General features: G+C 47.5%; 1 protein-coding gene across 2 annotated transcripts in view; it reads right to left on the reverse strand.

Annotated features, from left to right (window-relative positions):
- The window catches only part of FAM49B (family with sequence similarity 49 member B), an 82,932-nt gene that overhangs the window by 23,329 nt on the left and 46,184 nt on the right, over nt 1-13,419 (reverse strand). The window contains exon 3 of one of the 2 annotated variants that reach the window (XM_015413071.1): nt 11,099-11,128. The gene's annotated coding sequence lies outside the window, so the exon portion shown is untranslated. Of the gene's footprint in view, nt 1-11,094; nt 11,129-13,419 lie in introns of both variants that reach the window. The other variant, XM_015413070.1, reaches the window with a different exon arrangement.

The following is a 13,419-nucleotide window of genomic DNA, read 5'->3' on the forward strand; positions in this document are numbered from 1 at the left end:
CACTCCAAAATCAGTTCGCTCTCTGATCTGTCATTCAGAGGGTCTCCCTATCCACTGGCTGCCTTGCCTGAGTCCTGAGTCCTGCCCCCAACATTCCTCTCCCCCCCATAGCCAGTCAGAACACAGAGGTTATTTCCATATGCAGCCTCATTGGCCTTTGCCTTGGAACACAGAGGTCGTTTGCATATGTGACTTTATTGGCTTTTGCCTCTAACATTCTAAACAGTTTGCTCTTCTGAGGTAAAATGTGTCCAATCTCCAGGTGAGGGCTGGAGATCACTCAGAATTACAACTGCTTTCCAGATGGCAGAGATCAGTTCCGCTGGAGAAAATGGTGGGCTCTGTATCCTTATATGCTGCTGAGGTGGCCCCTATATGACGTAGCAGTCAGGGCTTCAGAGCACGGGAGAGGCTGCAGGTGTGTGGGGGGTGGAAAGCTGAAGAGTGAGAGGGAAATAAAGGTAGACTGGCTGGGAAGGAGATAGGGTTGCCAACTCCAGGTGGGAAATTCCTGGATATGTGAGGGATGGAGCCTGGAGCGGGTGAGGTTTCAGGAGGCGTGGGACCTCGGACAGGTACAAAGCCATAGACTCCACCCTCCAAACCAACCATTCCCTCTGGGGAACCATCGTTGCCAATCTCCAGGTGAGGGCTGAAGATCACTCAAAATTACAACTGTTCTTCAGGTAGCAGAGATCAGTTCCTCTGGAGAAAATGGTGGACTCAGTGTCATTATACCCTGCTGAGGTCGCCACAGCAAATTGACACTGAGTGTCCAAGGCCGGGGCACCCGCCCAGAGCCTCTTTCTAGAGGCTGTTGTATTTATTTCCACAACGGGCCTTTTTCCTAGTAAATGAATAAAACCATTTCAAGAGTTCTGTCCACAACTTCAGACTGGACAAAAGCTGAAAGGCATACCACACAACTGGACAAGTGAGTACCCTGGAACCAACTGATCCTGTCACTGATAATATAGTGTTCAAGTTGGAACAGATGCAAGAGATTTCAAGTTGGAACAGATGCAAGAGATTTTATCCACAAAGAACTGGGCAAAATGATAACAGTGGTCTGCAGAACAGTCTACCACATCCTATAGAATGAGACTCATCCTACAGAATGTTCCATAGGTCTACAGTGTGCAGATACAATGTTAGCAGATAAATATGATTTCTTCACTGTCATCTGCACCCGTAGTACGCTTTAAAATGAACTCTAGCCTGTGCCTTGTCCAATCTGTCAGAAGTCTTTCCCCTTCGCTGCTCTAGCCGTCTCCCTTGCCTTTTCATCACACACAGCCCCTCAGTAAACCAAGGAGATGCCAGGGCTCTCAGATCTGAGGGAGAGCGCCTGGGAACAATTATGTCAATTGCCTGGGTCATTCCTTCATTCCAAAGGTCAACTGGGGCACCAGCACAGATGTTGACCACATCAACGGGAAAATTCCTTAATGCCATCTGAAAACCAGTTGGATCCATCAGGCTGTGGTGGCAGATTATCGTAATTGATCCCCCACCACTTCAGTGTCTTGGTATCCTTGTAAGCAGGTAGTGATCCGTCCATGACAAGGTGAACATCTTCAATTCCTCCCCCTCAAATGTACCTTTCCTTCTGACCAGAGCAGAACAGAGCAGAACACTAGAAAGAATGTAACCTGTACAGTGTCGGGGGCCTAATACTACCTGAGACATGGATACTATGAAATCCTGAGCAGCTCCCTATGAAGTAGCCACAGCTACCCTTGTGTGTTTTACAGAAAAAAACTGTGTGTCTCAGAAGGCCCTGACAACAAACAGCCACTCTCTCATCACACCATAGCATCTCCAGCTCTTTAAGGCAGAGACAGATTCCAAGAATTTCAGCAGAGTTCTCTCTGCCTGGCATTTGTATTATCAGGGAATAATCCACGATAAAATATTAACAACACTGACTAAATAGGCTGTCACGCTTGGACTCGCCCACCTTGTGTCCGCTGGCTTTACCCTCCACCCTCTTGGATTCTGCTCCAACCTCAAAGCAGCCTTCTTGGAAGGGAAGGGAAGGGGGCTCTACTGCACCCTCAGCCTCCTCTTCTCCAGTTAACGCACTTGCCTGCTGCCAGCCAAGAGCCAAGGCACACGTCTCCTCCCTAGCCATCCATGGAGGTCCCTGCTTTATTCCCCTCTCTCTGTCCCCATTGGTGTTGGCTCCCCTCCATTACCTTGGCTGTCTCCCCATTAGCTCCTCCTGGCCCTCTCCCACCTCCTGTCCTTGCCCTTCCCAGCTTCCTCCCCTCCAGGGAGGGCGTCGTCTCTGGGCCCGACACACTCCTGTGACTCTCCAGTCGACTGTCCCCAGTCGCTGGTGCCTCCATTGGCCTGCTCCCCTGTGCAGCCCGGTCAATCTCCGTCGCCAGGCTCGAAGCATCCGACAGGCCGTCTGTCAACATGTCACTTCTGGGCCTGCCTCTCAGCATGGCCAGTTTGGGGGCCTAACTAAATGTCGTCTTGCTGGCTGCTCGGGTTGGCGTTCGGCCCACCTCTAGGGCCTCCGTCGTCGCACCTTGGCTGGCCCACAGGATCCTCTTCTATTCCACGCCCGTTGTCACTCCCCCCTTCATTCCTGGGTCGGGTATGTTGTTGGGACCCTTTTCCTTGGGCGCTGCTGCGTGCAGTTGGGACCCTTTTCCTTGGGGGCTGCTGAGTGCAGTTTCCCCTTCCCCCAGTCAGGGTTGCTGGGGCAGTGTGGGGCCGCCACTGCCAGGCCCTGACACAGGCTTATTTAGGAATTCACTTTCTGGGTCAGTTTTCTACCCAGTAATTAGACGTAAAATTAAAAGCTTATTGGAGTTTTGGTAAACATAATAACATTTTAGTCTAATGATTTGGGGGGGAGGGGCGGGGAACGATCCCAACCACCACCACGATACACCAGTCACATCTGTCCAAAGTTCCTCCATTCCACCCACCTCTTTAATGGCACTTGGAAGACTTCAGCAGGGACTTAGTGCACTTGTTGTGATTTAATATGGCGTCAGACGCCAACTAGAATGACAGGTCTCAGCATTTTATTGCCCGGATTGTACTGATTCTAGATTTTGTTGTATGTTTTATTTGATGTAAGCTGTCTTGAAGACCCATGTGATTTTGATACGGTCCTATATAACTAAACCAAACACAAAAATCTGAAAATCCATGCTTTGTGTTAAAAATAAATGGACGAGTTATAACATCTGAAATTCATAGAATTTACCTGTTTTACACTGAGAAAGATTCAGACAGTACGACTGTCATAGAACAGGAAAGATGACTTACAACTGACAATGTACCTCTTGGCCAGTGTTCCCTCTAAGCTGAGTTTGTGTGAGCTGGCTCACAGTTTTTTAGCTTCTGGCTCACACATTTTTGTCTTAGCTCAGGAAGGATGGCTCCAGAGCAAACTAATTTATGCAGTAGCCAAATCACTCACTCACAAATTTAATGTCAGTAGCCCACAAAGTAGAATTTTTGCTCACAGGAATACATAACTTAGAGGGAGCATTGCTTTTGGCATATTGTCTTATAGACAGATCATTTTAAAGTGGCTGCCATTCACTGCAGTTGTCCAGAAGCTGACTGAATTTGCACTGATACCACCGCCCGCAAAACTATAGCAATTGTGTTGTGTTTTTACTATGTACATTCAGGGGTATTTTTGTTGTTGTTTTACACATTTGTGAGACTTAGGCGTTTCATTTTTATCAAGTCACAGACACATTGCACTTTGTGCCAGATGCCCAAACTGTAAAGTATGTGACAAATGCACATCTCCAAATCACATTCAATTATATAATTGGGCAAAACAAGCTGTGCACCAGAGGGAAGCAGGAAATCGAACAAGTATAGATCTATTTGTCTGTTTCTAATCAGACGGAATAGCTGTTTACACCTAAGAGTAAAGGGCAAAAGATGCTTTAATGTCACATAGCAAAATTCAACAATTTCCCCTACATAGCTTTTAAGAAATGCATTTTTTCCACTATGTTAAAAAAATGGGGCTTATTTTTCCTCTGTACGCTGAAAATAAACTTACCCACTTTAATCGTTTACTTTTGTCTATTTCTATGTGCTTCCTTTCATGTCGATGTTATTTGATACATGAATTGCAGGCTTAATGGCTACAGCCGTGTGGGGGTCGCACTCCTAGTCATACCCAATTACTCGACTAAGCATCCCTTCCGGCACCTTAGAAAATATATAAAATAAAATGCCTTTTGCCAGCATCTGCTTTGAATTATTGTGTTCTGAAGACTGTCCTTGCTTAGCATCTCGTAATCCTTCCCAGCGCTTTCTAAGCCTCCTTGGGCCCGGCAGCCCAGGTTGTGGGAAAACGACGAGGCTGGCCGAGAAACACAGTTCCAAACTTGACCTACTTTCTCAGAGGAAGACATACGGAACGCCACATTGCATTACAGTGACCTGGCCCGTTAACAGCCCTTGTGGGGTCGTCTGATGCTGAGTGCCATGTCAGAACCAGACAGGCGGAAAGCCGAGACGTATTTTCAAAACAACATCTGCACGCATAGCCCTAAAAAAATCGACACACGGGGGGGGAGGGGGGTAGCTTGATCCAGAGAAAAATGCAACAGAGATACACAATGTAAAAACCCAACTACCAGAAATACTTTCCCGAGGGGAGGGAGAGTACACTAATAGCTATTTTGTCTACAACTAGTGAACAAGAGACTTGGACCAGCAAGCTGCAATCCCCCTCCTCCCTTTCAATATTTATGGGGGTGGGGAGTGCAGATAAAGAATCCCTCACAGCCTAAAATGGATGAGGTGGAAAGTTATTGTGCTTTTTCATTTGGGGGACCTACAAAGAGGAACGACAGGCAGAAAGAGAGTTCTAAATAATAACCCTAGAGAAAGGCTTCTAGAATCCTCCTTTTTCTTATTCCTTCTCAATTGATGGAACTTCAAAAGGGCATATTCATTTTTAAAAACACATTCTGTTCCTCCATCTTCTCTTATTCTCTAGATACGTAGCATCATATTCAGCAAAAGATCAGTACAGCCAAAAAACAGACACACCTCGGGAGACGGCTAATACTTTTGAAGTAAGGAACGACCCCTGAAAGTTCCGACGTAGCCTTGAACCCAGGAAAAGCAGCGCGCCAGCAGATGGTTTCCCTTCTACACACAGAAAAAAATGCACCCAGCTAGTTCAAGTGGGGCCCAAATGCAAACTACACTGACTTTTTTGCCAGCCAGAATAAAGATGAAGCACTGTGAAAGGATGGACCACTACTTACAACAACTGCTTTTCCAACTGAAAGAAGAACTGAACTTCCTGCTTTTGTTTTGCATCAGTTAAAACAAAATACAGGAACCGTCGCCATTCCCAAGCTGAAGCCAAATTCACATGTGCAAGTCACTTTGATTTGCATAATTTATTCGAAGGAATGACAGCATTTTTAGCACAACATTCCAAGCCTCTGGACTGCGCAAGAAGGAAAGAGCACAATCCAGAAATACACAACAGACAAGATGATCTAAATAGGGAAATAACGGAGACTAACTGCCAAGCATGGGGGGGACGGAGGAAAAAAACTTGGCGACAGCCTCTTTTTAGCAGGCAGAATATTTTTATCTTCCCCAAACACAACTAGGAGCTGCAGGCAAAGAGATCCTTAACACTGATGAGTCTGGCGACGAGGCCCTTAGCAACAGATGACACCACAAACTCAGCAGCCAATTGGAACACGCTATGCCTTCTTCAGGTGCCAAAGCGTACGGCTTTGTGAAAGCAACCCAAGCCTTCCAAAGCCAACAACTGGGGGTCCTCCTATATCAGCAACTTTCTTCCGTGTTAGGAAAAAATAATAATTTCAAATGCTGGAGGTCCAGTTCGTTACTGTACCTCACTCCATAAACAGAAAAGAGGACGGTACACGAGCATCGGCTCATGCTGGGACGTCCCCTCCATCCTCACATTATCGGAAGCTGCTGACTGGCAAACTCTGCTGTTGAGCTAATGTCTGCAAAATAATTAAATAGCTGCATGCACGAACAGCAGGGGTCAGATGTCAGGGCAAGTGTGCCCGTCAAAGCTGAAGTGAGAGAAAAGGCCACTCCAAAGTATGTTAACAGTTTTACTGCTGCTTTTCAGTAAGTGGGCTCCAGTTATTGACAGTGCCTTTTAATTGTGATTTCAAGACTTCTAACTGGAGTTCGGCTTCTGGTTGTTAAAGGAGGACTGGTTACTGTGAGGAACAAGCTTGCCTCTGGTCTCCTGTGGCTTTGGCTCGTGTTTGCTCCACCACGGGGAGACAGGATGGAAGGTAGTCCAGACTATCCCTGACTAGGTCCCCCTGGCTCTCCTGGGCTGGATCCCGCGGAGCTCTTCTTCTAGCAGTGGGACTTTCTGCCAGTCCAAAGAGTCATCCCCGTTACCAGGGGCTCCTTGTGCCTGTGGAAAGCACCACTGGCAGTGGAACAGATCCGTGGGATCCAGCTACTACTTCGTGTCCACGTGATGCTGCAGACTCCTGTTGCTCGTGCCATTCAAGCTGCAGGCTGCCAGCTAGGATATACACAGTGCATTCCAAATGCCCAACGTGCATTCCAAATACCCACACCGCCCTCGAAGGAGGAGGAGATTGGGTTTATACCACGCCCTTCAATGCCCGAAGGAGTCTCAGAGCGGCCTACAAACTCCTTTCCCTTCCCCTCCCCACACAATGCAATCCTGTATAACATCATGCCAGTATAAGCTCCTTGGAATCAAAATTGTTAGATTGGAGTGACTCTGCCTAGGACTGCACACACAGCAATCCTTTAAAACACCACCTAAGACAGCACTTCCCAGACTTTTGGGTATGGTGACCCACAAGTCCAAATATACTTGGTGTGGTGGCCTAAGGGGTTTTTTTGGCACCTGAGGCAAACTGTGACCTTGGTACCCGTCTAGTTCAGCATTCCAATTTCTACAGTGCCCAACCAGATGTTTTTGAGGAACCAACGAACACCGCACAAAGAGTGCAGCTGCCCCCGCTATCAACAAGTGGCATTCCGACAGACATATGGAGGTGACATTCCAGCCTTTGACCACCACCGCCTTCTCCATCACTCCCTCTAATCCCCATGAGATTCTAAGCAACTCACTCTAGTAACCATCAGGACACGTTTTACTTGATCAACATGTACACGTAGTAAAGAAGAAAAAAATACCAACTCATGTGTGACATGGAAGATACTGTTTCCAGGGTCAGATCTTGATTTCCAAAATATAGAACAGAGCAACAGAAAGGGCAGGGGTGGCCATCAGGGAAGGCTGGGCTGCAACCCACTTTCAGAGGATTCGTGAACCACTTTTGGGTCCCAACCCACAGGTTGGGAAACACCGCCCTCGAAGGAGGAGGAGGAGGAGATTGGGTTTATACCACACCCTTCAATACCCAAAGGAGTCTCAGAGCGGCCTACAAACTCCTTTCCATTCCCCTCCCCACAACAGACACCCTGTGAGGTAGGTGGGGCTGAGAGCTCTTGAAAGAACTGCTCTGAGAGATTCTGTGATTGACCCAAGGTCACACCAGCAGCTGCATATGGAGGAGTGGGGAATCAAACCTGGTTCTCCCAGATTAGCGTCCGCGCTCCTAACCACTACACCATACTGGCTCTGCATATTAGCTCCTTCAAGGCCACACAGTAAGTTCCTGGCTGAGGTACGATTTGAACCGAGGCCATCTCAGTTCAGCAACTCTGCTAACTGGTAGGTATGCCTACAGATATTGTGCATGCCAAACAAGGGAAAACACACCCAAGTAGGGAACGCAGATATGCTTAGTATAGGGACTGAGTAATAGTCACTGATTTCCCTTTCCTCAGCTCAACATAGCTGGAGACAACAGACCAAGGAAACGGCTTTTGGGAGATTAATGACCACGCATGACTAAGACTGGAAGGAACCAAACGGACATAAATATACAAGATCATGGCCTCAGTCGTGCTTTGACCCCCCCCCCTCTCCACCCCTTATTCTAAACATCCAGCTTGATAAAGAGTTCTGGAGAAATCCAAATCTTGCAAACTGTTCTGTGACATTTCATTTAGTAACATAAGGGAATTACATTGCTTTTGTTTTTGGACAGTCACAGGAGTATCACAGATCCTGAAAATATTCTTCTGGAGCCCTTTTAACAATCCTTCCTCAACTTGTAGTCTCTTTTCCACTGCTGACATCTTGTGGTGGATTGTTAGCATGCCACCTTACATTGGCAAAAAAGACAATGATGCAAGGACAGTAAAATCCTGTTAGCCTGTCCTCTTTGGAAAACTGTCAAAAGGGACCGTTTGTTGGCAGCGGCCGTTCATTCAGAAGTTCTTCTCATTTTGCTTGGCAGTATTTACAAGACGAAAATAACTCAGAAGAAAATCAGGCAGGTAAAAGATTGTGGGGAGGACACACGTCCACTGAGGTGCAAATCAACGTTTGCAGGAACACAACCCTACTTAGCTTTATCACTTAACTTAGTTAAACAACAATAACTATTTACAGTGGAGAAAAAAACATTTTAGTCATGTTGTAGTCACTGTTCTCTTATCTGAACAGCAAGTACAGAGAGGTCACTATTATGTGGCATCGGTAGAGATTAAAGTAATCTCTTGTTCAAAAAGAAAAAATAGTATTTTCTTATGTAATATGGTTCTCTGCTACTTCCCCTGGAGCTATTGTGCAACAGGGAAATATCCCACAAGGCTCTCTCATGCTGGCTCCTGGGTACCATCTAGAACAAAATATTTTATTCCTTAAAAATCAGTCTAGGGCAACAGATGTGTCTAGAAAGTAAAACAATAAACACACACGACCTCTTGCATCCCACTACCACCTTTTGTCAGAGCCAAGATCTACACTTAGCTGAGCGGCAGAATAAAAAAAACCCCACAACACAACATGCAAGCAAGCAATCTTGAATTCACCCCAAACTGAACCTATGTGTCAATTATGCCCTAAAAAGTAGGAAGGAAACACAAACAAACCCTGAGGCATTAGAGGAAATCAGCAGAGAAACTGTAATATGTAAGGAAAAGAAGTCCTATACCTGTCATCTAAATAGAGACAGGTTTAACGTAACCCCTCCCATCAAACCTTAGGAGGAGCAGGATACGTTTACAGTAAGCTTGATTAATGAATCGTTACTACAGAACGGGTTTCCATGCTAGAAGCAAGCGGTCTCTCTCTCTCAACTCAATTGGCTGCTATTACATCACATGCTAAAAACCCCAGAGCAGGAGCTGTTTTTCTGTAGCTTCTTCTCGTGTTTCCATGGCAACGGAAACCTGGATCTCACAGCAGCACCAATTGCAAAGGTTCCTCCCGTCCAACCATTGCCTGGCCTGGGGAGAGGGGACCTATTTGGGGGGGGGTTCGCACAGTTCGTCCTGCCCAGGCTTCCTCGGATGGTTGGAGAGAAGCAGCGCCCTGGCCGCTCTGGTGACACCAAAACAGGTGCTTAGGAATATTATATCATATTGCTTAGACACTGATCCAGCATGCACTGTCTTTGGAGCAGGGTCAGTTAAGTGCCAAAGCACACAATCCAAGTTGGCATATTAAAAATGTGCCTCGGGCAGACAGGGCTGGCTCCAGGTTTTTTTGTACACTAGGCGAGGCTACCTTCTGCCCCCCCCCCGGCCCCCCCCCGCCCCCCTCCATTGCGCCCCCCGCCCCAGCACGACAGCCCTAAGGAAGAAGAAGAAGAGGGAAGAAGGGAACAGGCACCACCGGGGGTGGCCTCAGCCTGGCTGCTTGCTTTCCTCCCGGGAAGGGCGCCCCCCCAAGCCCCCTCTTCCCACCCCGGGGGCGGCCGTCGCAGCTGAACAGGATGATGGCCAGCATGTAGTCCTTGCCCAGCATGGCCTCGGCAGGCGGCAGCCAGCAAGCGAGCAAGGGCAGCAGCAGGGAGGCTCTGCTGCCCGAGGCCGGCACCGGAGTACGGGGCGGAGCCGTGTGGGAAGGAGGGCGGAGCCCAACATGGGGCCTGCTGAAGGCCGGAGTAGCGCAGAGTCCCCAGAGGAGCGCACCTGGGAGCTGGTCTCCACTGCGCGGGGTCGCAGCAGCATCGCCTCAGCCTACCTGTTCAGGTGAGGGAGGGGGGGCAGCAGGCCAGCGGCCGTGGGGCGCCCCCTCTTAAGGGGCCGCTCTCGGCCGCTGCCTAAAAATTCTCTATGACGGACCGGCCCTGTATACAGAGCCATGTATGCTGAAGAGGTGGCATGACTGCAGAGTGTACACATCCTCCGTGTTTGCCACGACACTGTTACACCCACCTTTGGGCTGATGTGGCAACTGGGAGCTTAGCTGCAAGACAGGCTTGCGGTACAGCAAGCGCATGAAAATTTCAGTACTCTGAAAGACGACTTCAGCTTTGCAGCATACCCCTGAACGGACTCACAGAGCCAATACACATATGGAGCTGATTTCAAAGGTCATTTACCATCAGAGAAAGAGGAATTTCTGCTGATTCCCCCCCCACACACACACACACACACATACACATAAATTTCTTGCAGGTCACCGCTGGTCCCACCACACTGTTCTCAAAGGTTCAATGTCCCCCCAAGAGCTCTGTGGGTGATAGCAGGAAGGGGGAGGCAGGAAGGTTCGGCAGACACGAGCGCATCACTGTGTGTGTGTGTGTGGGGGGGAAACACAACCTTAGATTTAGCCCATTATGTTTTCAGGGGTAACCTGCAAAATGTTCCAGTTCCCTGAATGATAATGTGTGTGCATCGTTAATTGCGTGCTTAGCCATGAGCGTTACACAGGTAGTTCTGCCACGGATCTACCTGTGCTCCTTATGACACACAAAACAGACACATTATAGTGGAGAATCCCTGTCCACCACAAGGAATGACCCTTAGCCAGTGGAATACTGGGTGTGCAAACTGGTGCCAATTTGCAGCCATTAAGGGTCGACTCTGAAGCTGTACGACTTCAGTAGGGCTCGTCTCATTCCCCATGATAGCCTCTTCCGAAACAAATGGTGATGGCGTACAGCAAGGACTTATGAAAGACAAACACAAATCGTGGGTATGATGCAAATCTGTACGCACAAACAAAATGAGATTTTTTACCTACAGCCAGTGCTGCTCTGTTGCTGTTCCCAATCTAAAACAAACAAAAAGATTACATCAATAAAAGGAATGAAACCATCTGCAATCAGATCTTAACCAAACAGTTCACGCTTGAAAATATATATGGATGAAAATATATATAGATGACCCCTATTCACTTTAAAAAACAAACAAACAGTCTTGCTGAAATCTGAAAATGATAAATCCCATGCGGGCAACAACACTTACATCTAAAGAAAGCTCTGAGCCTTTGTAGTTATAACAAATGCTCAAAACATGAACTCAGTGACCCCCTTGTACTGGCATCCATTTTTTTGGTCCATTTCAATGAACTACTGATTGCAGATTTACATGGTAGATTTTCCAATCATCCATGTGCACAAAGGATGTGCCCATGTGGGTCTCAGGTACCTGAAGCTCTAGTAAAAAAATGTTTTAAATGTCACATGGATTCTATGGCAGTTTAGGAACTTCTTTGACAACCCCCGCTTTCTTGGAATGTTTCCCAACCATTCCGATGACTAACACAGGCTGCGGTCACACGGAGCATTACCCACGGTACTGAGACGGATGATAGGGGGATTTTCCGGGCGCGATCACACCACAACATCTGGGAAGCGTAGAGCTCCCATGGCGAACCCGAGGCTTCCCGCTGAAGATGCGGAGTTAAAAACTAGTACCTCCGAGGTACTAGTTTCCGGAAACCGCGGGGCAAGGGCTGGCATCTGATCGCGTTTCCGGTGGTAGTCCGTGGCATCCAGCGCCCGCCCATGTCCCGTCGCAAACACGTTTCCCCCCCCAAATCTCCACAGGATGCGCACAAGCACCCAACGGCGCATGTGCACAAAGAGGAAAGCTAAAGTCCCATTGCTCCGCAGAATTGCGCATGCCATTGGTGTGATCGCGCTGCGCCGCTTCTTTGCCGCGCTGCAGGATCCTCGTGTGATCGCCACCTCGCCCCTAACCACGGGACCTCGACGGGACGTGTGATCGGGTGGCCGCACATTATTTTGCTCTGGGCCAAACTGCCACGCTTCCCCCCCGCATTTTCCGGCCCGTGTGACCGGGACGACAGACTTATTCTCCACTCTGGGAATGAAAACTCTACTTCTCTCACTGCTGCTAAATGCATCTAGTAGCTCTGAAAGTTAAATGCCATTTCATCAGCATCAGAATAACCAAGAAGTGTGACTGATGGCTGGTAGAATCTTCATGGAGCCAATGTTACTCTCAAATATTAGTATCTCTCTATTTCTTAATGTTGGGTCTCTTGTTCTTGTGAATTTTAACCTTTCTTTTTCACCCTTATTTTTTTGTCAGGGGTTTCTTTCTACCTTTTTATTATTTCAATCCAGGTGAACAATTTTGGCAACACACTGTGATAAAAGCGAGGCTGTCTCTGACGGATACTGACAACCCGGTGCCCACTGACAGCAGAGTTGCTAACCTAATCTTTCTTATACTGCTAGAAGCCAATGTGCTGTTATAGATCTCTGAATCAACAGAACTGAATGGGACTCATTGTCAGTGTTCCCTCTAAGCTGAGTTAAGTGTGAGATAGCTCACAATTTCTCAGCCTCTGGCTAACACATTTTTGTCTTAGCTCAGGAAGGATAACTCCAGAGCAAACTAATTTATGCAGTAGCCAAATCGCTCGCTCACAGCTTTAATGCTAGTAGCTTGCAAAGTATAATTTTTGCTCACAGAGATCCATAGCTTAGAGGGAGCATTGCTCACGGTATATCCATAGCTTAGAGGGAGCATTGCTCACTGTATCCATTAAACTCCTTTCCCCAAAATGCAGCCATTCTAGTTGGGGAGGAAACGGGCAGACACAACAACAGCAGATCTACTAGGTTTGAGTCCAGTAGCACATCAGAGACCAACAAAGATTTTCGAAGTTGTAAGTTTTCGAAAGTCAAAGCCCTCTTTGTCAGATCTGACAAAGTGAGTGTCAGAGCTTATAACCCGGAAATATCTTAGAATCATAGAGTTGGAAGGGACCTCCAGGATCATCTAGTTCAAATCAGCCGGTTTCATAATGCCCCTGTATAAATTGATGGTGCAACCTCATTTGGAATACTGTGTACAATTCTGGTCACCACACCTCAAAAAGGATAGTATAGCATTGGAAAAAGTGCAGAAAAGGGCAACTAGGATGATCAAAGGGTCGGAACACTTTCCCTATGAAGAAAGGTTAAAGCGCTTGGGGCTCTTTAGCTTGGAAAAACGATGACTGAGGGGTGACGTGATCGAGGTTTATAAGATTATGCATGGGATAGAGCAGGTAGAGAAAGAAGTACTTTTCTCCCTCTCTCACAATAC

The sequence above is a fragment of the Gekko japonicus genome, unplaced genomic scaffold, assembly GCF_001447785.1.
Source record: "Gekko japonicus isolate JY-2015 unplaced genomic scaffold, Gekko_japonicus_V1.1 scaffold2887, whole genome shotgun sequence".
Lineage (NCBI taxonomy): Eukaryota > Metazoa > Chordata > Lepidosauria > Squamata > Gekkonidae > Gekko > Gekko japonicus.